Consider the following 23648-nt stretch of genomic DNA (forward strand, 5'->3'; position numbering starts at 1 on the left):
GGGTGTAAGTAAGTAAGGATGAACCCAGCAGCCCCTTCTGGATCATATCCAAGCTTATACAGATGTATCCAAAGTGATAAAACTAAACCTCAGTCAATTAGAAATATACAAATATAACCGATGCTTCCTTAACCAATTAACTTGGAGATGACCTAACTGCTCCTAAAACTCCCTTTAGCTATGCTTAAAAGGAGCCCACATGTTCCTCTCAGGGTCATTGCCATTTTGTACAGGTGAGTGACCCCCACATGCACAATGGTATAATAAACGCTCTTATTGGTTGCGTATGTCGATGGTGGTCTTTTGTGGGACTTCTCCAGGACCCCAACAGTTTTCATTCAACTACTATGACAGGAAATGGTCTGATACCCTAACACTTCACTCATTCCTGCCTGTCTTGAGTGAGCACAGCATCACAAAGTAGACTGGGCACGTTGTAGGCAGGAACAGATTAGCACACTTATTGACATGAGAGATTTATCATCTAGGATGGCCTTGGCAGCTACTCATTCTTCTTGTGGCTCTGTGTGGTCAGTTATCACCCACTCATTAGCTTTTAGCACCGCAGGGTCATGCTCATGAAAAGAAAGGAAGGATTGAGAGAGGGGATGAGAAGAGAAAGACAGAATGACAGACAGGAAGGAAGGAAGGAAGGAAGGAAGGAAGGAAGGAAGGAAGGAAGGAAGGAAGGAAGGAAAGAAGGAAGGAACAGAGGAATAGGAAAGGAAGGAAGAAAAGAAGGAAGTTGGAAGGGAGAGGGAATTAAATATGATTAATAAAAACCCAGAGACAGAAACAGGAATTCAATCTTAAGCTCAGAACAGTAAAACAGACAGCCACTGGCTCTTACCTCTACCTCAGTCTAAAAATGGCATTCCTACCTTCAGGAATCTCAGAACGAGACTGAAACTAAGAGCTGTCTCCTCCTGTTTTATAATCCTCTCTACTTCTGGGATTAAAGGTATGCACCACTGGGATTAAAGGCATGCTCCTCTACCGCCTAGTTTCTAAGGCCAGCTAGTGTGGTTACTGGGATTAAAGGTGTGTGTCGTTGCTGCCTCGTCTGTAAGGCTGGCCAGTGTGGCTGTTTTACTTTTCTGATCCTCAGGCAAGCTTTATTTATTAAAATATAAATAAAATCCCACTACAAGGGGAGGGGAAAGGAGAGAGAGAAGAAAGGAAAGAAGGAAAGAGGGAAATGGGAAGGAATAAGAGGAGACGAGAAGAGAAGGAAAGAAAAAAAGAGAATGTGGAACAACAAAACAAATCAAAATCTCCCTCCTCTGTTCATTTCTTTAACATTTAGCTCTTTCTGTCAAAGCTAGAAATGAATTTAGCATTTCTTGGCAGTCAATTAAAATTCCTGGTAAGTTATTGTCTGACCCTTGGGTCAAAAACAAGTTCCCTGTAAGGCTCAGGGGAGCTTCTCTCCTGAGTGTCTTGGAGGTAAGGAGAATTCTCATCCTGTTCTTTCATTCTCGTCCCTATGCAGGGGGCAGGAAGCAGTGCTCCTGGGGCTTGGCTTGCGAAGGCTAGACTTGCTTCTTAATTCTCCCCTCAGTTTTTCCTTCGCTCTGGAAAGAAGGTCCTGGGCACAGCTGGCAGGACACGGTGTCCTTCACCATTCTGTGTGAGCCGTGGGTCAGGACGAGACATGAAGAAGGGGATGAAGGTTATCTGTCTGCTGCAGCTCCGATCATTTGACAGAGCTGAGGGAGACAGGACTCGGACAGCGCTGCCAGGTGTTTCAGAGGCGTGGAAGCACGCCAACGCTGATGTCTTCCTTTCCATGAGGCAGTGGAACACCCATCTGGTTTAGGATCCATGAGCGAATCCGCACAGACAGTAGACTCTTTTGCAGCGTGCAGAATTTTCCATGCTCGCAGGGTTAGCAAACACTCAAATGTCTAGTCATTGACAAACCTTCTTCTGTTGACACTGGACTCTGAGAAAAGAAAATAATCCCCAACCTTAAGTTGTTAAGAGGGTTAGACACAGGCATAGCATCTCTCTCTGTCTGTATTTATATGCGTGCTTTCCAATACGGAACGTCTTTGAAGACAGAACATGATTCTGATACTGCGCTGTCAGTGGGACAGAGGTGAGGGGCACATTATAAAGAAATGCAAATGCTGCTCGCTAGTTAGTCCAGGGAAGCGGGACGGATGGACGTTAACCTGATCTTCGCAGTGGCTAAAAACCTGACAAGGGAAATCTGAATTTGAACCAGCTGCTGGGACCCTGTTGGCTGTTCATGTGTGACCAGGAAGAGGGGCAAGCTTTAATTTTCTCCTTGTCAGTTTTCAACAGGGAGGCTGTCAATCCAGCAAGCGTAGCTACAGAACATGTCAGGGAAGGGCAGAAGCCAGCCTCGGGATGACACCCAGCCCAGGACAGCTGCGCCACCACCCTTCCATCACGTCTCAGCCGGCCCTGCTCCCGTTAGTTGTTCTTCATGGTCCTGGCTGGCAGCATGCCCCCGGAGCCTTCACACACTGCATTTCCAGTCAGGAAATAAGAAATGGCATCATGTTCCCGGCAATTTCTTTCTTCAGTGGTGAGGGCTGAACACCAGGACTGGTGCAGGCTGAGCGAGTGCTCTGTCATGTAGGTCCAGCCTCGACTAGCAATCTTGACCAGCGTCACTGAGCATTCCTCTTCCCGGGTCTCTGTCTGGCTCAAAGAGGGGATTCTAGGGTCCCCAGTCATGGATCTAGTGCTTGGTTCAGGTTAATTTAACAAAAATTCTTAAGTACTGGGGTTGGAGAGATGGCTCAGTGGTTAAGAGCATTGCCTGCTCTTCCAAAGGTCCTGAGTTCAATTCCCGGCAACCGCATGGTGGCTCACAACCATCTGTAATGAGGTCTGGTGCCCTCTTCTGGCCTGTAGACATACACACAGACATAATATTGTATCCATAATTAATAAAGCAATAAAAAAATCTTAAGTACTGTGTTAAGTGCTGTCAAATCATCTATAAGATGGTAGCAGTCACACACACACATCCCCCCAACCTAGAAACTGTGATACATATCCATTCCTTTAATAAACGTGTATTACTATAAATTGCCGTGGTATTCTTGCTGTAAGAATATGAATTAAGCCGTAGAGATAATGAGGTGCTGGGGCAAAGGTTATGACCTGTGTGAGATAGAGCAGCCAGGCAATTCTCCAGGGAAATATTTGACCTCAGCCCTGAAGGACAGGTGGTGAGGTGAGCAAGGACAGAGTGAGAAGAGATCCAGGCTCACTGTAGACCAGAGGAAGCTTCTGGAGAACTCACACATACGAGCAGAACCACGCCCTTCTGAGCCGCGCAGAAGCTGTGAGGAGACAGAATTCATAACGGCTATAGGAAGTTGTTGGAGAATTATCAGCTGAGTCATGATTTAAAAAACAGCAACAACTTTGGTTGCAGGGCTAATGGACACTGCAGAGCCCAAAAGCATGCAAGGGCTTCAAGGTGTTACAGCAGCCTCATAATGTTGTTCTTCACAAAAGAGCTGAGAATCTACCCAGGTTCATGGGGAGATTCCAGTTGAGGGTTTAGCCGGATGGTTTTCTCTCATGAATTGAACCATTATATCCTTACAGTACCAGGATTCTACTGATTCCTGATTTGAGAGCTCTGGAAAAAGAATCTTGACCTATCTGTCTTGAGTGTATCATTTGGAAGCACTAGGAGATATGTGAGAAATGTCTGACAAGAGGCAAAATCTGAGGCTAAGCCATGGAGAATTTATGTGTGAAAAAAATGGCACTTAGTACACTTTGTGTTCGTGCTGTACCCCCGGCTCTCGGGGCAGAGCCCTACCCAGCATGTTACCACGACAGTCGAGGGCAGGACTGCGGTTCAGGAGGTAAAGTATTTGTCAGGAAAGCCTGATGACCTGAGTTTCATCTTTGGGACATTAAAAGTAAAAAACAACAAAAACAAAAGCTGGGTGCACACGTCTGCGACACCAGCCCTCATTGCGAGTGGAATGTTCAGACAGAAGAGTCACCCCCAAGCTTGTGCATCAGCCACCCTGACTACAATGAGCTTCAGAGACGAGAGACAGCATGTTTAAAAACAAAGTGGAAAGCAAAATTTGATCCCCCAAAAGTTGTCTTCCTGACTTCCATACACACTGTGATATAGGCATGTCTGTGCACACACACACACACACACACACACACACACACACACACACACACGCACGCACATGCAAGAAATTTTAAAGGCTGGTGAGCATTACAGTTCAAACTACAATTCTACAATCCATCTTCAGCAGCTCCTGGAAGTGGCCTTAGGGATCGGAGGGCAATTTGTGACATCTGTCACCCGCACTGATCATCAGGGTTGGCAGTATAGCTTTGGACACTAGCCTGGAGGCTTATAGACTGCTTAGTGGAAAGGGCAGGAACTGGCCACCATCTCATCCAACCTGAGCATGCCAGCCTCCAAGGCCTACTGCTGCTCTTAGCTGCAGGAACCGCCCACCATTGGGACAAGTCTCCATCTAGCTCCTCTCGTGCCCTTTCCACCGCTTCCCACCCTCAGCTCTCATGCCCTAGAGAAACCCTGCAGACCGATTGCTCGCATGCAGAGCCTTCCCTGTGGAGCCCAGGCCACCATCCTTCTTCCCAGCTGCGTTTTCCTCTACCCTACTTCCCACCCTGCACCAAGGCAGGGGAGCCCTTTGTGGGAGCAATCAAGCCCTAAATCACTATTTATATTTCTTGGAGTAAACTTAATGCTGAGAAAAGGTTGTGGAATGACTGCCCTGGGGACCAGGGCCCATCTGGAAACATGAATAATGTGAAATTTATCCCGCCGTGGATCCCCCTCAAGACCCATTACAATATCATCCTCTCCGAGTATTTCTGCCAATTTTTTCTGGGGTCGCCAGAAAGTTACACGGAAAGCGAAGACTGCACAGATTTATACAGGGGTCGTTACCAGGAGGGCAGAGGAATGCAGGAGGAGACTACAGGAAACCGGGATCCTCCACAGATGGAGATGTGTGCAAATGTGGCTCTTGACTTCAGGAAGTGAAAAGGATTTATTCATTTATGGAACGACTACTGTGTGAGATAGTCTTCTAGGCTCCGGGGAGAAAGCAACGGAAGACACGAGAACACGGCCATGGAGTTGGAATTTCAGTGCCATGGGAAGATGGGCTCTAAAGGGTCGATTTCAGAAAAAAAAAATGTTGCCCAAAGTCAGCACGTCTTTAACCCTGCTTGTAGTTGTGTGAAGAAACTGGGGTCTTTCCGTCAGCGTAGCTGAAGAGGTGTGCTACCCCTATTTCTTAAGAATGTTGGAAGGATGGCATTTGCACTCGTTGTTTGGAAGCTTCTAGAATAAGAAGAGGAGCTTCATGGATGTGTTCCCTCAGACTTCTCAAGCTGCGAAAGTTCAAGTGAGTGGTATTTGGCAAGAGGCCCTGGGCTGAAGTGGTCCCCTGACAATGTGCGTGGGGATGTGAGCCAGCCTGGGACTAACTCAGCCGCAGCGCTTTGACTAGGTGATGAGCACACGTTATCATAAAATTGTAGAGCGGTTGTAATTCACCACCTCGTGGCCAGAAATCATCTGCTGCTTAGGGAGGATGTCAACAAGGGGTCACCTTCTTTAGGGTCGGTAGTGCTTACAGTTTTCTTTCCAAGGACTCGGCAAACGTGTCCGTTACAGAATGGTCCCAGACTCTCCCCGTAGAAATTAAGAATGAGAGGGCCTGGGATAGGGTCCAGGTATTTCTATTTCTCCAGGGTCCCTGTCGATTCTACGGCAGGTGGAGCCACACTTGGTGAAGAGCCACAAAAGGTTGGCTAGCGGGTGGAGCATACAGACTTCGACTTCCCTCCCTCTGACGGCAGGAGTGTCTTGGCCAGGATCTCTTCCTTGGAAGGGAAGGAGAGCGGGAAACTGATTGGAACAGTTTCCATGACTGATTATAGCGTCTTCCTTTCTCTCATGCACTCAAGCAAACATAATTCGGCAACTGCAGTGGACAAGGTCCAGTCTTCCTCCAGAGGGATGTCACAACCTTCCTCTTGCCCCCGAGCATAGGAATTGTGATACTCATAGAGCTGACCAGCCCGAGCTCCCTTGACCCTGGACCGTGCCAGAGACTTGCTCAAACGCCTTCTCGTTTATTCGTCTCAAATTATCCTTTCTTGGTCCCCTCAAGTATACATCATTTTTCTCATTGCTGTGACCAAATGCTTGACAAGAAGCAATGTAAGGGAGGAAAGGCTTATTCTGTCTGACAGTTTAAGAAGAGATACAGCCTAGTGTGGAAGGGGAGGTATGGCAGTCCAAGCGTGAGGCAGCTGGTCACACTGAATCAGCAGTCAGGAAGGAGAGGGAAGTGAACGCTGGTGCTCAGCTTGCTTTCCCCGATTATTCAACGCGTCACCTCAGTCCACAGGACAGTACCACACACCCTTCCCTCCTTAGCCAGACTTTTCCAGAAACACCATCAAAGACGTAGGTGCATTTCCCAGGTGATCCTATATCCCATTACGGTGATAATTAAGATTGCTCATCACAAAGTACTTCCTGCCTTCTCTGAGCCCCTGCCCTGGGCTGGGGTTGCAGATGTGAACCTCTGTGTCTGACTTTTCGCATGGTTTCTGGGCATCTGAACTCGGGTCTTCAGGTTTCTATGGCAGGCACTTTCCCAAGTGAGCCAATATTTTATCTACCTCACTCTTGCTTTACCACTAGGCCGCATGTGTTCATCTCCCCGTCTCCCTGATCAGCACCCACATCTCTCCCTCCCAACGGTCCTCTTTTTCCTAAGTCTTATTTCTTCTGTCAGAGTGTATGCTCCATAAGGGCAAGAGTTTCCCTCTGTGTCCTCTGCTATAACCCTGGATCCTGGAACAGTGTCTGCATACGGAAGGCTTTCAATACCATTCATTTAAACAAGCAGATGTGTTAAAGAATAAAGAAACCAACGAATGAACGGAAACTCCTTGCATATACTCCATACTCCCTGTCTGATTCATTTTCTCGAGGGAATGTACCACCCTCAATTTTGGTTCTACAGTGTATACGTTTGCTCTCTTACTGTCTGCCCCCAGCAAACTGTTACTGTCATTGTGGGTGTCAGTCATTTTTCATGTTTTCCTCATCACCGTGAAGAGCATCTTGCCCTTACACTTTATAAATACTGATTGAACGAGTGGAATTTGTGCTAATAGAGTTAGCGCTTTTGCAAGTAAGGAAGCCTACGGCCGGGAAGATTGCATACCTTTCGCAGTCGTTTATTCGAGCAGCATGCGGCAGGGTCCTGGTTAGAATTTAGACCTGCCTGACTTGGAGCCTGTGCTCACACTGCACCCCACCCACGCAGTGAAGAGGGTATTAGAAGTGGGTGCCAGAGCATGGGTGGAGTCTGAGAAGCACGGTTTCCTCCTCTCTTAAGTTCTTCCCCTCTTCGTGACCTAGCTGTCGGAAAGACTAAATCACGCCTGGGAAGCCGGTTTGGAAAGCCCACCTGCCTGGAGCTGAGGCCATTGGCCCTGTTCAGCCTGGTATGCCAACCTCCTGCTTCCTCTTGTTTTCTCTACTGCTCCCCGAGGTTTGAAAGGTTTGGGTGAGCAAGCACTGTCGCTGTTTTGCTCTCTGTTCTGCCATAGGCTGAATCTTTGGACCCAGCTTGTGTTAAGTCCCCAGTGAAGACTAGTTACTTTACTGGATGAAGGGACCAAAGATTCAGACTGAAGAACTAACTGAACAAGAATCTGGGCATGGGTGCAGATGCCTGTAACCCCAGCATGCAGCAGACAGATTGCCACGAGTTTGAGGCCATCTTGGAGCGCGGAGTGAGAGCCTGTATTTAAGTGAGTGCCGCGGGCAAGCTCAGAGGAATAACATAAACAGAGCTCTGTGCCCACGGTACGTGAGTTGGCAGTGTGAATGTCTGGAAAGGTGGGCATATAAAGATTGTGGAAGACAACAATATGATATTCCACAGTAAAAAAAATTGGGAACCAAAGAGTTTATGCTGAGCAGGATCACACAAAACCCTCCTTTGAGATTTCTCAGATGTGGCTAATAGGTTAGAAGAAGGTAAAAGGGCAAAGTCTGCTGCAATCGTCAAACCCGAATGCTGTAAAATGCCCTAACTTGAATAGTGGCGGTGGAATTAAACTAGCAGATACAAGAAATATCGTTAGGAGCAACTCCAGAATTTAGGGAATTACGGGATCTCAAAAGCAAATGAGACAAGAGAATTGAGACAGCTCCAGGCCTTTGAATGGGGGTAACTGGAAGAATCATGCATGGTATCTGGGGTGGGAATCATGGGGGTGGTGAGAGGAGTCGGAAAGAGAAGATAATTGGATGGAAAGAGAAGGCGTTCGGCCTCAGGCATTTCAAGCTTGAACCATTTACAGTACATTTTAGTGGAGATGAAGTGAAGTGGAAATCCATGCCTAAGAACCAAGAGAGCCACCTCCTAATAAACCCCTGCGTAGCCTCTGCAGCAGTGGTGAATTTATGTTTAGCTTTCCAGGGGTTCAGCCGTTCTGAACACTAAAATTCTTTGAGCGATGTTTGAAATGTTGTTTAATCAAAACAAAATGAATTGCATCTTCTTCTTCTCTGGAGCAAGCTTTCAAGTAGGTTGTGGTACACCTTTCCTGCTGTATTTGGAGACCCAGAGCTCTTAAATTGGGTTGGAATGGGGTACTCATTCTATGGCCATTTGGCAAAGTGGCAGAGAAAGATTCGCAATGGCAGTTTGAGAAGATTTGTCCGAAGAATGAAGGGACATTGTATTGGCAATCGTGTGGCTGAGCAGAGATCTGGGATTCAGGTGCTGCCCCAGTTATTTTCTGTGGCTGTGATCAACATAATGACCGAGAGCGACTCCGGAGAGAAAATCATTTATTTCAGCTTACAGGCTACAGTTCATCATTCAGAGAAGCTGGGATAGGAACTCAAGGTGAAAAACCTGGAGGCAGAAGTGAGGTTGGAACTTCGGAAGCACATTGGTCTCTGGCTTGCACTCGGGTTACATTTGGCTAGCTCTTCTTATACAGCCCAACTGCCTAGGGATGGTACCTTTCACAGAGGGCTGGGCCATCCAGCATCTGTCAGCAATTGAGGACATGTCCCATAGACATGTTCATAGGCCATTCTATTCTTCAAGTGAGGTTTCCTCTCCCCAGTTCTGTCAAGTTGACAACCAAGATTAGCCATCACAGTTGTGATACACAAATCCACAGTTGGCACTGTCTGAAGACTCCGAGGAAGCCAGACACCTACTGGAATTGGATTGTTGGTGCTTTTCCCTTTACTAGGATATGCAAAGATTTCGTTCTAACAATTATAAAAACACAGTGAGGCAAGCGGCTAATTTTTAAAAACTATGGATGATGGGTGGTTGATATTGTCTTACTCTCTATGCTCTTCTGTGTGCTGGAAATACAGTTATCCCATATTATTGCTTAAAGGCTTTCCAAACAAGATGTGCAAAGCAGAGCAAAGACTCTGAGGCTTAGACGTGTCTGGGAAGATGACCCGGGGAAGCAATGGTGCGACCCAGCCTTCAGAGTTCCTGTCCTCTCCAAGAACAAAAGGCCATGTGGGGGATCTGAGGGCATGGGATAGAGAGGGGGAGAGTAAATTCTTTTCTCAAGATGTGCATTGCATAATGTCTATAATAGTCCTGTGGAGGTCAGTCCCAGCTCAGGAAGTCACAAACCCCCACTGGCTTCCAGAATTACTTGTTACTCAAACATGGCAACAGAGGAGCCTTGTCTCTGTGCGCTCCACACTGCACTTCTGAGCTCAGGATCAGTCCTCTGGACAGGGTCATTATAGCATTTCATATATAGTGCTTTTCTGAGCAGTCATCTTGGAACCAGTAACTGGTTCATTGTTGTGACAAAACACTCACTAAAAAGCATTTATGAAAGGAAGCTGTCTTGGTCATTGTTCTATTGCTGTGAAGAGACACCATGGCCAAGGCTACTCTGATAAAAGAAAGTATCTAATTGGGGGCTTGCTTGTGGTTTCAGATGAACTATGAGCATCACAGCAGGATGCAGACAGGCAAGGCGCTAGAGCAATAGCTGAGACCTTTATGTTCTGACTGGCAGGCAGGAGAGAGAGAGAGAGATAGACAGAGACAGAGACAGAGAGAGAAGCACATCTCAGTGACTAACTTCCTCTAATGAGGCCACGCCTACTCCAACAAGGCCACACCTCCAAATGCTTCCCAAACAGTTCCACGAACTGGGAACCAAACATTCAAACAGATGAGCCCAGGGAGCCCATTCTCATTTAAACCATCACAGAAAGTTTTATTTTGACTCACCGTTTGAGGGTACAGTCTACCATAGTGGGGAAGTCATGGTGGCAGAAATGTGAGCCGGTTAGCCACATGTGTCCACAGTCAGGAAGTTGAGAGTGTTGGATCCTCGTGCTCAATTCTCTTCTTCCTTTGGATTTAGTCAGACCCACCAGTTAAGGTGAGTCTCCCCACCTCAGTTAACATCCTCTCAGACGTGCCCACGGGTGTGTCACCTGGGTGGTTCAAGATCCTGTCAAGTTGTCAACTAGTATTGTCTATCACATGTAGCAAAGCATGCTGGGACTCTCAGGGAACCAACATTTCCCCATAACACTGAGACCCTGTGACCTGGAGAAGGTAGAAAATGGCTCAGATGATAAGCCTTCCGGAATATTTCTACCCTCCACTGCCTTTGTCTGGGCAAATGAGGGCGTCTTCTGTGGGTTCAACGCATTCTCCATAGGACCTCCGCCACTGGAAACCAGCACTTCCTGAAGCCAGCAACAATCCCTTCTTTCTACTTGTCCTTCCTTCACGGGCCTATGTCAAAAATGTCATGTAAACCTCAGCCACATCAACACAGGTGTGGCGATCTGAAAGAAAGTGGCCACCAAAGGGGGTGACACTATTAGGAGGTGTGGCCTTGTTGGAGGGAGTGTGTCACTGTGGGGGGTGGGCTTTGAGGTTCCTTTTGCTACAGTTTTCCTCGGTGTGACAATCAGTTGACTTCCTGTTGCTTCTGAGTCAAGATGTAAGGACTCTCAGCTCCAGCACCACGTCTGCCTGCGTGCTGCCATGCTTCCTGCCATGATGATAAGAGACTGAACCCCCAAACTGTAAGACATCCACCTCAATGAAATAAGAGTTGCCGTGATCATGATTGTCTCTTTACAGCAATAAAAACCCCAACGAAGACTCCAGGTGAGACACATGCTGATAACAATCTTCCACTGAACTGCTTTTCACACTGAAGTTTCAATTTAAAGTGAGGGATATACCCAGGGGACACATGTGCTTCTTGAACATCTACTAGGGGACAGTTTGGGGAGGGAAGGAACTGGGTCATTTCTTCCAATTCAGAACCTAAGGAAATGCTCTTAGCTTTCAAGGAGCAGATGCAAACTTGCCTCTGCATTCTAAAGGTTCCATCTAGTTCACAGCTCAGCACCCCCCGAGACAGAGTCCTCCCCAGGATCCCCACAAAGGGCTCCTTTGGGCTCTCCATCAGTCCCCATATAGAGGAAGTGGATGATTTATCTTGGGGTTTTGTGTGTCTTCTCTGATTCAGGTTTCTCTAGATCACTGCCTCCTCCGTCACAGGTCTCTATTCTTTCTGCCAGCCCCGCTGATCAACCGCTTCTTCAGCCAATGTGCTGATCTGCCAGTCTCGGCACCCTCTCCCCCAGGCACAATCAGGAACAGCTTCAGGGCTGTCAGGCTCTGCTTCCTGTGCCTGTCACTTCCCTCACGAACACAAGCTGCTTTGCAGCCTAGTCACATTCATGGCACCGTTACCGCGACAGGTCGGACGTATGGTGCTGATCAAATTTGCTGTACCAAGTTGCCAGCACTTTCTGGAACAAATAAAAATTTAACATTCAGCTCTCGGAGCACCCTTGCAACCAGACCTCCTAAAAGTCTGCTTCATTTCCACTGAAGCATCTGAGTCCCAAATTTCACTCAGGGAGATTCGTGATCAGAGATTTTAAAAGCCCATATGGACTGAAGCTCTTGTTTTCTGCTTCTTGGGACCCTGAGGAGAACACTGCCTCCTGGGTCTTTGGCTTTGCCCATTGTCATTATTGAATTCTCATTTCTATTAAACAGCTTTGGAAAGTTACCAATACATATTTCTTCTGTAGCTCTTGCTCACCACTTTTTTGTGTATTTTCCTTCATGTTAAACATGGACAATGTTTAAGAACAAATATTATCTTCTTGTCTATGGCAAATAATGTGTCCATCACAGCATACAAATGCCCTAGTGTTCCATTATTATGACTGACAATGCCAGCATAGACTCAATGCATGGGTTTATATACACCTACATACATACACACACATGTATACATGTGTGTATATACAAACACACACATATTTGTGGTTTGTTTCTTTTTGGGACAGGGTTTCTTTGTGTAGCCTTGGCTGCCCTAGAACTAATTCTGTACACCAGGTTGGCCTTGAACTCACAGAGATTCCCCTGCCTCTGCCTTCCAAGTGTTGGGATTAAAGGTGTGCACCACCACTGCCCAACACAGATTTATGGCGATTTTCAATATAGCAGGCTCAGTTTCTGTGGGGTGTTGTTGTTTATGTGGGAGGTCAGGGCATAGGCACAGAGTTTGGCTGTGCAGTTAGAAACACAGGAAATGACTTTCTCGGGAACATTATTAGTTGCACCGCAAGGAGGAGGGTGGCCGTGCTCCTGATACACACTGTAAATGTACCAGCTATTGGAGACTGTAGGAAAAATCCACAGGATGTGTTGTTTTCTAACCCAAAATATTTGAAGACTTGGAGCTTTCAGATTTAAAACTGTGGGACACTGTCACAACTCTGTCCTCAATGACGTCACCCAAAGTCACGGATACAAATGCTAAAGTTCAAAACAAAAAAGCCAGTAAGTTTGGGAGTAATGACTCTGCTTACCTTCTCGTCCTCTTCTTGTCCCAATAACACACAGTATTATAATAATGGTATCCTAAGGACAAAATGAGGATGCGGCATAATGAATGTTAGGACCCAACAGCACAAAGAAAGGAAGAAATTGCAGGTGACAGACACCAGGGTCATTATGTGCAGATATCTCTTGCTTTCAAAGCCCTGGCCTTGTCCTGCTAGGTGTTTCTCATAGACTTTGTCCGGCGTGTTAAAAACCTAGCTAACATCTTCAAGTGTCACAGAACTTGCGAATGGCGCGATCTGTTTGGTATCTAATGAAACCCAGAGGCTTTCTAAACGAAATCAACACTCCTTTGCTAGGGTTTTATCTTTCTTGGTGGGTCACAGAAAGTCCCAGCCCTTCCAACACAAGCTTCTGCCAGCATCAGCTAAAACAAAGTGAATGTGTGGGCCCGGCCACAGAGTGCTAAGCCACACCCACGTATGCCTCATCAGGATCCTAAACTCCCTCCCTGGGCTCCCAGCTCTAAAGTTATATGACTCTAGTTACTTTGGCAGCAATTCAAAGGGAAGAGAGATTAGGGAGGAAAGAGGGAGTGGGAAGGTAATCATGCATCATTCCTAAAATTCAGGTGGCATTAAAGGGAATGACACTTGAAACAGTCCTGATCACAACAAACGGAAGGTCAGTGATGGGACTCGCTGTGTATTGTAGCCACTCAGCTTACTGCTCCATAGTGACTTCTCATGCATCCTAACAGCCTTGATATTAATTAGCAATGAGCTCATTAAGGAACAGATCCCGGATCTGTGCATCCTTATCGGCTCCCTTCTGGACAGAAGGGAGGAAAAGTACTTTCACACTAGCTCTGTGTATTTTTTTAACCTCTTTCATGGTCCCTTAGGTAGTCATAAAGCCATTGACTGTTCTAAAGACAGCCATTGTTGAGTCAAGATCTCCCAGGGCCCCAGTCCTTTCCTGGTAGCCACCGTGAAACACATTAACTTCCCCAGGCAATGTAAAATGCGCCCTAAAGAGTAACAACTGTAATTCCTTTACTAAATGCCGCCATGGCGGCCTCTCGGTGGGTGTGCTTTCCTCCCTCCGAGCTCTAGCACTGAATCCAGGAGTGTCTCTGTGTTTATATGTGTCAGAGTGCACCCTTTGTTCATGGACCAATCGCAAAGCACCAAGTCTGACCAGCCATTCAAAGAAGAAAAAAAAAAAAACACAGAAGAAACACAGAGCGACTTTAGCATCCAGAGCCCAGGGGCAGTCACCTGACCTGAGTTTCTTAACACCATCATGGTGAGGTGAAGTTAAAGGGACTGTGGACAAAGTGCTGTGAGATCTGATCTCTGATCGCAGAAATGTCCCCGTTTGGAGCTATTGCCCGTCATCCCAATGCAGCAAATGGCATCCAGGGAGGGTCCCGGGCTCTGTTACCGCTCACCCTGCATCGTGGCGTGAAGGTCAGTCTGCATCACAGTATAAATGTGCAACAGGCTTGTGCAGCTCAATCATCGGCTCTAAACCTAAAGCAGCTTGAAAGGTGGAGTCAAAGGCAGTCTGGGGAACATTCTTTCAGATGTTATAGTTTGCAGTAAAAAGAACTTGATAGAAATTATTCCAAAGTCAGAAACAGCCCTAGAATTTTGAATGACATCACCAAGCCAAACTTTCCAACTTTATATAAGCACATTTCAGCCAACCCTGTAGAAGGGGAAGACACAATGATTCTTCAACATGGAGTTACAAAATTCTCTTCTTCATAAAGACGACCAACGAAAATGGATGAGAGAGTCTAACAGTTATATGGCATGTAATTAATTCATAAAACAATCTGTTTTATGATGTTGTGTTGTACTTTTATAATATATAATTTGTTTGGATTTCTTTACTCATCATGTCATAACTAAGTTTATACAGAACTCTGCATTCTTCTAGTCAAAGGCCCCCACCCCACCCTTATGGCCTATGTAAATTTCAGATTTTCAGAACCCGAGTCCTCCGCCACCTCTCCAGTTTACAGAAAGTTCTGGGAAGGCTATTGAAGGCAAAATGCTCTCCATGTTTGCTAAATTAAGCACACTTCCTTTTCCCTCAATCAAAATAAGACCCTCTTGGGGCTGGGGAGGCGGTTCAGTCGTTAAAACACCTCCAACACAAGTATGAAAACCGAGAGCAAACCCGCTGAACATGGCAGCCTCCCTGAATGTCTAGCCTATGAAGGCAGAGACAAGGGATTCCCAAGCCAACTCGCCAGAGAGGCCAATCATGTCAGTGGGGTTTGATTGTGAGGCCCCAACTCAATGAAGGTGGAAGAGTGACAGACAATGATTCCAGCATCAATGTTCATGTACACTTCTACACATGTGTTCACACACATGCAAACATGCAACACAAACATGCACAAAGTATGTCCACATGACAGCTAGAAACAGGAGAAAATTCTGTCTCTAGATTTCAGTCACTCTGTGATGTGCCCACTTCCCTTGCCTCTGCTCTTATCAAGTTCACATGATTTGGGGGTCCCCTAGGGCAACATCCTCCTGAATAATTTTTCTACTGTCACCAGAATCCAAAATGGAGTGAGATGTCTACAAAGACCCCCCTTACAAAGACCCAAACTGGCAGGGCCCTGTGTCTAGGAGAGGAACAGAAGGTAGCTGCTAGGAATGAGGGGACCGTTCTCTGGTGAGCACACAGAGGAAACACCTCTGTTGAAGGCTCCAGAGGGAGAGTAGATTTCAAAGTCATTATGGATATGGACCTCACACCAGACTGAGTTATCATTTCCACCAGAGGTATCTACAAAAAAAAAAAAAAAAAACACAGCAGGGCTAGGCGGTGGTGGCACACGCCTTTAACCCCAGCACTGGGGAGGCAGAGGCAGGTGGATCTCTGTGAGTTCAAGGCTAGCCTGGTTACAAAGTGAGTTCCAGGACAGGCTCTAAAGCTACATGGAGAAACCCTGTCTCAAAAAAACCAAAATCAAACCAAACCAAACCAAACAAACAAAACAAAACAAAAACCCAATAGAGACCGCGTGAGACTAGACCAAGGCAGATTTGAAGAGCAGAAAGGCTCTTACCCCTGAGATATGAAGCCTTTGTGCCAGGCTACAGAACAAAGCATGACCTCTGTGCTCAAAGATCTACCAGCTGGCACTCGTAAGAAGAGGGCTCACTTGGCCTGAGTTTCCATACGAGTGTTGGTAAGGCTGTGCAGCCTTCGTAAGACTTTCCTCATGGGTGGTTTGACAGTAGTGGAATATTAACAAGTAGAGCAAGTACATTTGACTTCCAACCAGAGATGTCTGCTTTTCCTTAAGCCACACCAGGACTCGAACCAACTAGACTGATGTCATCTTGACTTGGAGTCAAATATTTTGTTCTTCCTTTGTTTGGAGTAAAGGCATAAAAATTATCAAAAATTAAAATAATGTTCAAATTTTAATCAGAATCTCTGTCCACTCCTCAAGGAAAAGGCTAGAACAAAGCTGTCCGTGGAGGCTCCAAACTAAAGGGCAATCTCGAATTATCTGAAGTCAGAGTGCCTTGAAAGAGCTAGTCATGTGTGTGTGAGAGAGGGGCTTTTGTTTTCAATTCCAAAAGGGCTTCATTTAAAGATGTTAGTAAGATCCTGGGTGGACGAGAGCGTTGAGTTTATAGACATTAATGTCTTAAGGATGCAGGTCATGATATAAGGTCGTTTCTCCTTCACAAAGGAAAACAATAGAAACTGCTTTCCTGAGTAGGGGTAGAGAGGGCTGAGTACCAAAGGTGAGGAAGACCAGAGGAAGAAAGAAGGAGCTATGGGGATATATGTGTATACATACACATATACACACACAGAGACACGCATTCATACACGCACACACACATACACATACATACATACACATATACACACACAAAAATATACAACATACACACACATACATACTCACATCAACACATACTGCTATTACATATCACATAGTATATATTGCATTTGCATATAAACTATGAGCACAGGGGAACTAAGGACCTACCTCCAGCGCTGAAATCCTGATGGCAGAGGTCGAAGAAAGGAAGTAGAGCAGAAAGAGGGCAGAAAGGACTTTGGACTCGTTTCCTTCTAAGCCCTCTTACGCTTTCTTGTAGAACATGGAGGAGTGGAAGGGCATCCTGGGGACTGGCTGGAAGGGGCCCTAAACAACCGCTGTCCCTTGTGTTTCCGTTGCCTTTTCTTCCTGTGTGGAAAAATCAGGAAAAAAAAAAAACCCACTGCGAACCTTTGAGAGGCATGGGAAGCACCAAGGACAAAAGCCACAGAAAGGAGGGGCTGGGACAACATGGAGCAGCCACCCATCTGCCGAGAGCAATGATGACGTAGAGCGAGATGAAGGCAACAGGGTCAAAGACCAACATCCACGGCCATGGTGAGTGGGAAAACAAGAAATGAGGGGTTCAGACCCAGCGCTCACCCAGAGGAGAGGGTAGCCCGGGCTCATGCAGAGAGAATCGGGGGAAGGGACCAGAGCAAGTTAAGGTCCCAAACTGACCTAGGAATTCCAAGAGGCTTTTAAGTCAGAAGGGATCAGCTATCCTAACATGTCAAGCTTGGGTTCCTCCCAGTTCCATTCCCACCGATAACCTAGAAGCAGGAAACTAGAAGGCAGCATTGTGGCAAGCATCATCTAGAAACGCCATCAGCAATGGGTAAGAGCACCTCACAGACAGACACTCCTCACCTCTGTCCCCTACACACACACACACACACACACACACACACACACACACACACACACACACCAGCCTGGGCCCAGCCCTGCAGGTGTTTCTCTTGGTTTGGCCTCTGAATTATTTATTTCTGGGTATGTGGGTAAGAGGCTCAGACAGGGCTCTCCAAGCACTCTGGAGAAAAATGCCCTTCTCCCTTTGCGGTAATTTCACTGGTTCCTCTTTCTCTCTCAAGGAGGAAGCCACAGCCCACAGGCCTGTGGTTCGAGACTCAGGAGGAACTGAAATAAAATCCTCACAAACCCTGTAGGTAAAATGGGGATGCTCTTCAAGGCCTCTTATGCATTGGGTGTAGCTCAAGTATTCAATAAGGAATGAATGAGAGGTTATGGGTTGTCTGGTTGGAGTGCCCCCAAGGAATAGCTGGTTGGCTTATGTAGGCAACCAGAAAACTCTCTGCTCCCTGGGAGAGCAGCCATAGCCCTGCTCCGAATCCTTTCTTAAAAGAGAATTAAATTACTAGCAATTTATTTCTTGATTGCTGTGGCCCATGCTCACGGAGTCCAAAGCAAACAAGCCCAGGAAGACACCCTGGTGGCTGCTTCCAAGGCTTCCCACTGTCACATGCTCTCCCCGCCTTTGAGTTTTCTGTGTGTGTTCCTATTCAGTCTTTATCAGCCTCGACCCAGGCAGGAAACATTTCAATGCTTTTCACATTTTAGATTTTTGGAAATCATAACTGCACTCAGGAGGCTGAGGCAGGAGGATGAGATGTTTAAGGCTAGCCTGAATTACATAAGGAGACACTATCTTAACGGATTAAAAAAAAGTTGAAGAATGTTTCCAGAGCCAGCTTTCTTACCTCGAAACGCCTTATATTTGTATGAAGAACATAAAATCTTAAAGCCGAAAGTTCGCTTCTCCACGCACAGCTTTGGTGTCCCTTCACCAGCGCCCTTGGATACTGACCTTCTAATTTCCCCTTTGGCCTGTTTCCGTAATGGTACCTTGCTCTTTGTCCACATGGGCGGAGCCATCTTCAGACTGCTCAGATGAAAGTTCTCAATTGAAGACTATAATTTGCTTCTGCTGGCCTATCTTTCATGGAAAAGGCTATCAGTAATTAGAAACCCCTATCTTGGCTGCTGCTGCTCTTGACCCTGGGGTCAAAGCCGGGGTCCTGTGTATAAGGACATACCCAGTCTCTGCCCCTGAAACACGCTCTTGATTTTCTGCTTATGGAATGAAGTCCTGTTGTCCACGCTGGCCTTGAATCCTTAGACTCAAGTGATTCTTCTGTTCGGCCTCCAAAGTCACTGAGATCACAGGTACATTCCACTCCCTCCCTCCCTTCAAGACTCCGCTCCAACAAAGGTCCTTCAGTTCCTTCATTCCTCCTGTCCTGGCTGAGCAGCCATCCTGATGATCCTTGGACAGATCCTAGCTGCTAGGACGCCTTCAAGGTTGCAGTGCTGTGAAATTGGCACAGGGTTCAACTGTGCTCTCTTAAATGCAGATCAAGGCAGAAGGCTTTGTTCTAAATACTACATATGTGGTAAGCAGGCTAGGATTTAATTAGCCTTCTTGGCAACCACATTAAACTATGCCTTGTTCAGCAACTACATGGCTGAGGAGATGGATTTTATAACCCCAGAGTCTGCCATTTCCCACTGATGTTTTGTTTTGTTTCTGGGTTGTTGTTTTTTCTTGGGCTGTAGATGGTCCCCAGTGTTCTATGCACGCTAGGATAGAACTCTACACGCTTCCCGCCCCCCAACCAGGGCTCATTGGTTCAGCATTTTAAAGACCTTTGGGGATTTTTGATTTTTGTTCTCGAATGTTTTGTCATTTCCCATTAGCTCTGTGTCACCTGAGGATACAATAAGCCTAGTGTGGGTCTTTAGTCAAGCTAATGATTTTTTTTTAAATCATATTTGTGTAGCATGAAAGCACAAAGTCATATTGTGTGAATGAAAACCTGTATTTAAAAAGACTGGTTAGTAGACAGTGTTTGGCTGTAAACCTTCAAATAGCTATCAGCCAGCTCAACACCCCACTGTTCTTTGTGGCGGCACAGGTACTGAACCCCCTTTCTACTTGGGAGAATTAGCAGCCTTCGGAGTCTTAGAAAACAGAGTAACAGTAGCAGTTGGCCTTGGTTGAGGAAAACAAAAGAGAAGGCAAACTTGGTTGGGTATGGAAGCAGGGCTGGATCTGGGAAGAGTCAGTGGAGAAAGCGTGCACATGATCAAAACGCATACAAAATTCTTAAAGAACTAATGCTTTTTAAAAGAAAACAGTAAATGTCTTACCAAGACAGAGAAAAATGTCTGCCAGGGGCTCTCATAGCCCCCCCGCCCCTGAGCTAACATTTAGCTGTGTCTTCTGGGGTCAGTCAAAAAGAGGCTACGTGAGCTCCGAGTCAGGAGGTTGAGATGCACACACAACTGGGGACTTAACAGAGTCTGCTTTGGTAGTGTGGTGATGGCTGTGTGCCGTTTGGAGGCTCTCAGCATCGGTGGCGTCAGCTGGGCACACTGTGGTGTTGTTTGGGTGCGGTTCCAATGCGTGATAAGCCTGGCTGCCTCCCCCATTTGGAGGGTATGTAAAATCCCCTACTATTTAACTTGAGATTGCTTCTGTTGCTCTTGACATAAATGCAAGTGACAGTTCCCTGCTCCACCTCATCCCCACTGCGCTGGAGCGGCCGTATCAGATTCCCTCCAGAAATGTAAACACGCCGTGCAGATCCACTCTACTAGTTTCTCAGCAGGATAATTATGTCAGCAAAGATGAATAGCTGGCCTCTCCTCTTTTCTTTGCATTTTGTTTTAAGGCAGGGTCTTACTCTGTGGCCGGACTGGTCTCAAACGTGTAATCCTCCTGCCTCTGTCCCCCGCATAGCTTGGCTTACCGGTATGTACCACTTCACCCAGCATTCATAGCGTTCTCTTTGAGAAACTCGCTAAAGACTACCAACATCATGCACACTAGCCCATGTTTCTTAGACTCTGATCTCCCTTTTTCTTTTGAAACACAAAATAAAGAAGCTGCGATGCATCTCAGTTAATAGAATGCTTGCCTGGAATACAAGAAGTTCTGGGTCTGATGGCTGTCACTACGGGAAACCTATGATGACATACAGTTGTAATCCCAGCACTTGACTAGTAGAAGTAGGAGCATCATGAGTTCAAGGTCATCCTCAACTCTGTGGTGCCATTTTAGGTCACCCTGTTTAAAAAAAAATAAAATTAGAATGACCTTCCTCCTATTTACTGTGGCTCTGCCATTTCATAATTCCATTTCAAAGATTCCCTACTTGTAGATTACTAATCATATATACAAATTCCCTTGACAACCTGGAATTTTTTCTAGGGAAATATTCCAATATAATCATCCTATATGTTTGATTTGGACTTTATGGTCTGAAGGATGTTTTCTCTGAGAAGGCAGGAGTCACACTGTGTGCCGGGGAAGAGGGAGGTATCCATAAACAACCTGTTCTAAGATGCCAATGTTTGCACACAGCTCCTACAAAAGAGCGCTGCTCCCAGACTGAGTTTCCCACAGGAGAAGACAGAGACTGAAACTGTATGAAAGCCCAAACTAGATGCCTTCCCTTGTGAGAGTTGCTGTGGTCCTTTGTCTCTTCATAGCAATAGAAACACTGACTAAGACACTCCGTCGTTAGGACAGAAGACCTCTGAGATGCCGGTGTCCATTCAAATGTAGTACAAGCAAAACCCAGCAAACTTCTAAACCTCCGGCCTCTACCTCCCAAGTGCTGGGATTATAGGCATGTGCTGCTATGCTGAGTCGGTATGATGGAACCCAGGGCTTTATGCACGTAGGGCAAGCACTCTGCCAAGTGAGCTGCACCCTTGGCCCCAAGTGTATTTTTAATGAGAAAGAGCAGGAGTCCCCAGACACTCCCCAGCAGTGTTCCTCAAGACCTTCATCACCTGCTTGAAGAGGAGCGGAGTCCAAGCACCTGGACTGGCACCCAGCCTGGGTCAGGGCACCACCCTACCTGCTGCGTCAGACAGTTTCCCAGCACTGTGCTAAAACGGTTGAGGTAAACAACGTAACTCAATAAAGGTTTATTTTGGCACAAAGTTTCTGAGGTTCCAATCTGTGCTTATCAGTTAGCCGCGTTGCTTTTTAAAAAATAGGCATACATATTTTTAAGTTTATTTCTTATGTGTATGAAAGCTTTGCCTGCAAGTACATATGCATACAACACATGTCCCTGTGTCCATGGAGTTATGGATAATTGTAAGCTATGTGGTTCTGGGAACTGAGCCTGGGTCTTCTTCAAGAGCCATCTTGCTGGTCGCACCAGTACTTTTTGACATATGGTCAAGTGGGAACATCCTTCAGGAAAGTCATGGGAGAGAAAGGCCGTTTATTTTATGGTGACCAATGGCGGCCAGGAAGTAGAAAGGACAGGAAGAAAACAAAGACAAAATATACCCTTTTAAGGCATATTCTCAGTGACTGACTTCAACCAACTCAGCCCCCACCTCCTAACAACCCGATCAGTTTGAACCAGTCAGTAGATAATTTGTTCATTGATTAGGTCAGTCCCCTCATAACCTGGTCACCTCTCGTCAGTACCGGTAGCTTGGAGCCAAGCCCCCAACACACCAGCTTTTAGAAGGGGCATTTGGTACCCAAACCACAGTGCTAGCTAGGTTACTTCCTGGAATTCTTTGTTTGCCCCTCTCTTTGTCAGGATTGTGAGTAATTAATTAACCCAGGGCAGAAGAAATAGATCAAAAGTGGGTGGCTGGTGGGAGTTCTTGAATCTCACCAGATAATCCGCCTCCAAGTCTCCTAACCCAGAACAAAGATGGATGTATGATGGAAATTATGGTCTTCAAACATGTGTGAAAATTTCACGGCCTTGACTTGCTAACTTTGGGGATCAACAAAGGGTTTCTAACTCCAAGAATAGGACATCTCTGTTTCCTGCAAGGAGAAACAAATAGTTCCAGTAGTTTTTCCATTTTTCAGGGGGTAAAACGTGAGCAATCACACATACAACCACATTTGTAAAAGTCACCCCATGTTCTTGATCTTGGGAAATCACCATCAGAGTTAACAGATACCACCATTAGCCTCCCCTCACCCATAGTCAGCAATGTGTGCTCCCCCCTCTTCCCACCAGCTCCACAGAATCAACAGCATGTGCTCCATTCCCTCCCTCCCTCCCTCCTTCCCTCTCTCTTTCCTCCTTCCCTTCCTCCCTCCCTTCCTCCTTCCCTCCCTCCCTCCCTCCCTCTCTGTGGCCAGATGCCCAGAAGGAGAGATGTAATGTAGGAAGCAGAGAAAATTATTTATTAGAGATGGAAAAAAATCACACAGATAGAGGGACTGGCCAAGATTCTGACCCAGATAGAAAATGGGGCGTTTGTAAGTGTTCGCAGCATCAAGTGTCTGCTACAGTGGCTGCTTGCACGGGATGTGAGTTCTCAGTACACAGCCTAGAACAGCGCCATCGAGCAGGATGAAAGCCGCCTGTTTTCAGAAATGAATGTATTTCACACCCACAGGAAAAAAATCAATGTAAGGAAAAATCATTGTCAAATTTATACATCAAACACCATGCTGTGTTCCGTGAGGGGTTTTATGTGATTTTAAAGACATCCTTTTAAGATGTCAACCCCTTGTGACCTGCAAGCAGGATTTACACATCATTGCACAACTACATTCTGGGAAGAACATAGAAATTGCATTTCAATGTTGATTGGGCCTCCAAGATCCTTGCATTCTTTTCCTGAAGAGAAATAGCAGTGCTTTGTTTATGTTTTTATTTTTTCTTTAAACAGAAGAAATTAAAAATTGAGAGGGTCGGGGCTGCTGCCAGAACTGCTTGGCTTGCTTTTGTGATATGTTGCATGAAATCTCTCAGGAATGGGGCATCCCATTGAGGGATTCGAAGAAGAGAGCGGGAAGTGGGAAGTCTCTTTTCATTCTTCTCTCTGCTGCAGGGTTTCCCACC

The 23648-nt window shown here is 46.3% G+C and overlaps 1 long non-coding RNA gene across 3 annotated transcripts; it reads right to left on the reverse strand.

Moving 5' to 3' along the window:
- Positions 1-802: 802 nt before the first annotated feature.
- LOC146890633 (uncharacterized) lies at positions 803-18961 on the reverse strand. 3 transcript variants are annotated; one of them, XR_015736150.1, is made up of 4 exons: positions 16954-17340; positions 12944-12995; positions 10320-11869; positions 803-2883 (listed from the first exon to the last, which is right to left on the reverse strand). It is a non-coding gene; the product is annotated as an uncharacterized LOC146890633 (long non-coding RNA). The 3 variants fall into 3 exon arrangements; XR_015736149.1 differs by lacking the exon at positions 803-2883 and adding an exon at positions 18507-18961 and having other exon boundaries at positions 8868-11869; positions 16954-17154; XR_015736148.1 differs by lacking the exon at positions 803-2883 and having other exon boundaries at positions 8868-11869; positions 16954-17363.
- Between the last annotated feature and the right edge of the window lie 4687 nt (positions 18962-23648).

Source organism: Myodes glareolus, chromosome 23 (genome assembly GCF_982192425.1).
Source record: "Myodes glareolus chromosome 23, mMyoGla1.1, whole genome shotgun sequence".
In the NCBI taxonomy this organism is placed as follows: Eukaryota; Metazoa; Chordata; class Mammalia; order Rodentia; family Cricetidae; genus Myodes; species Myodes glareolus.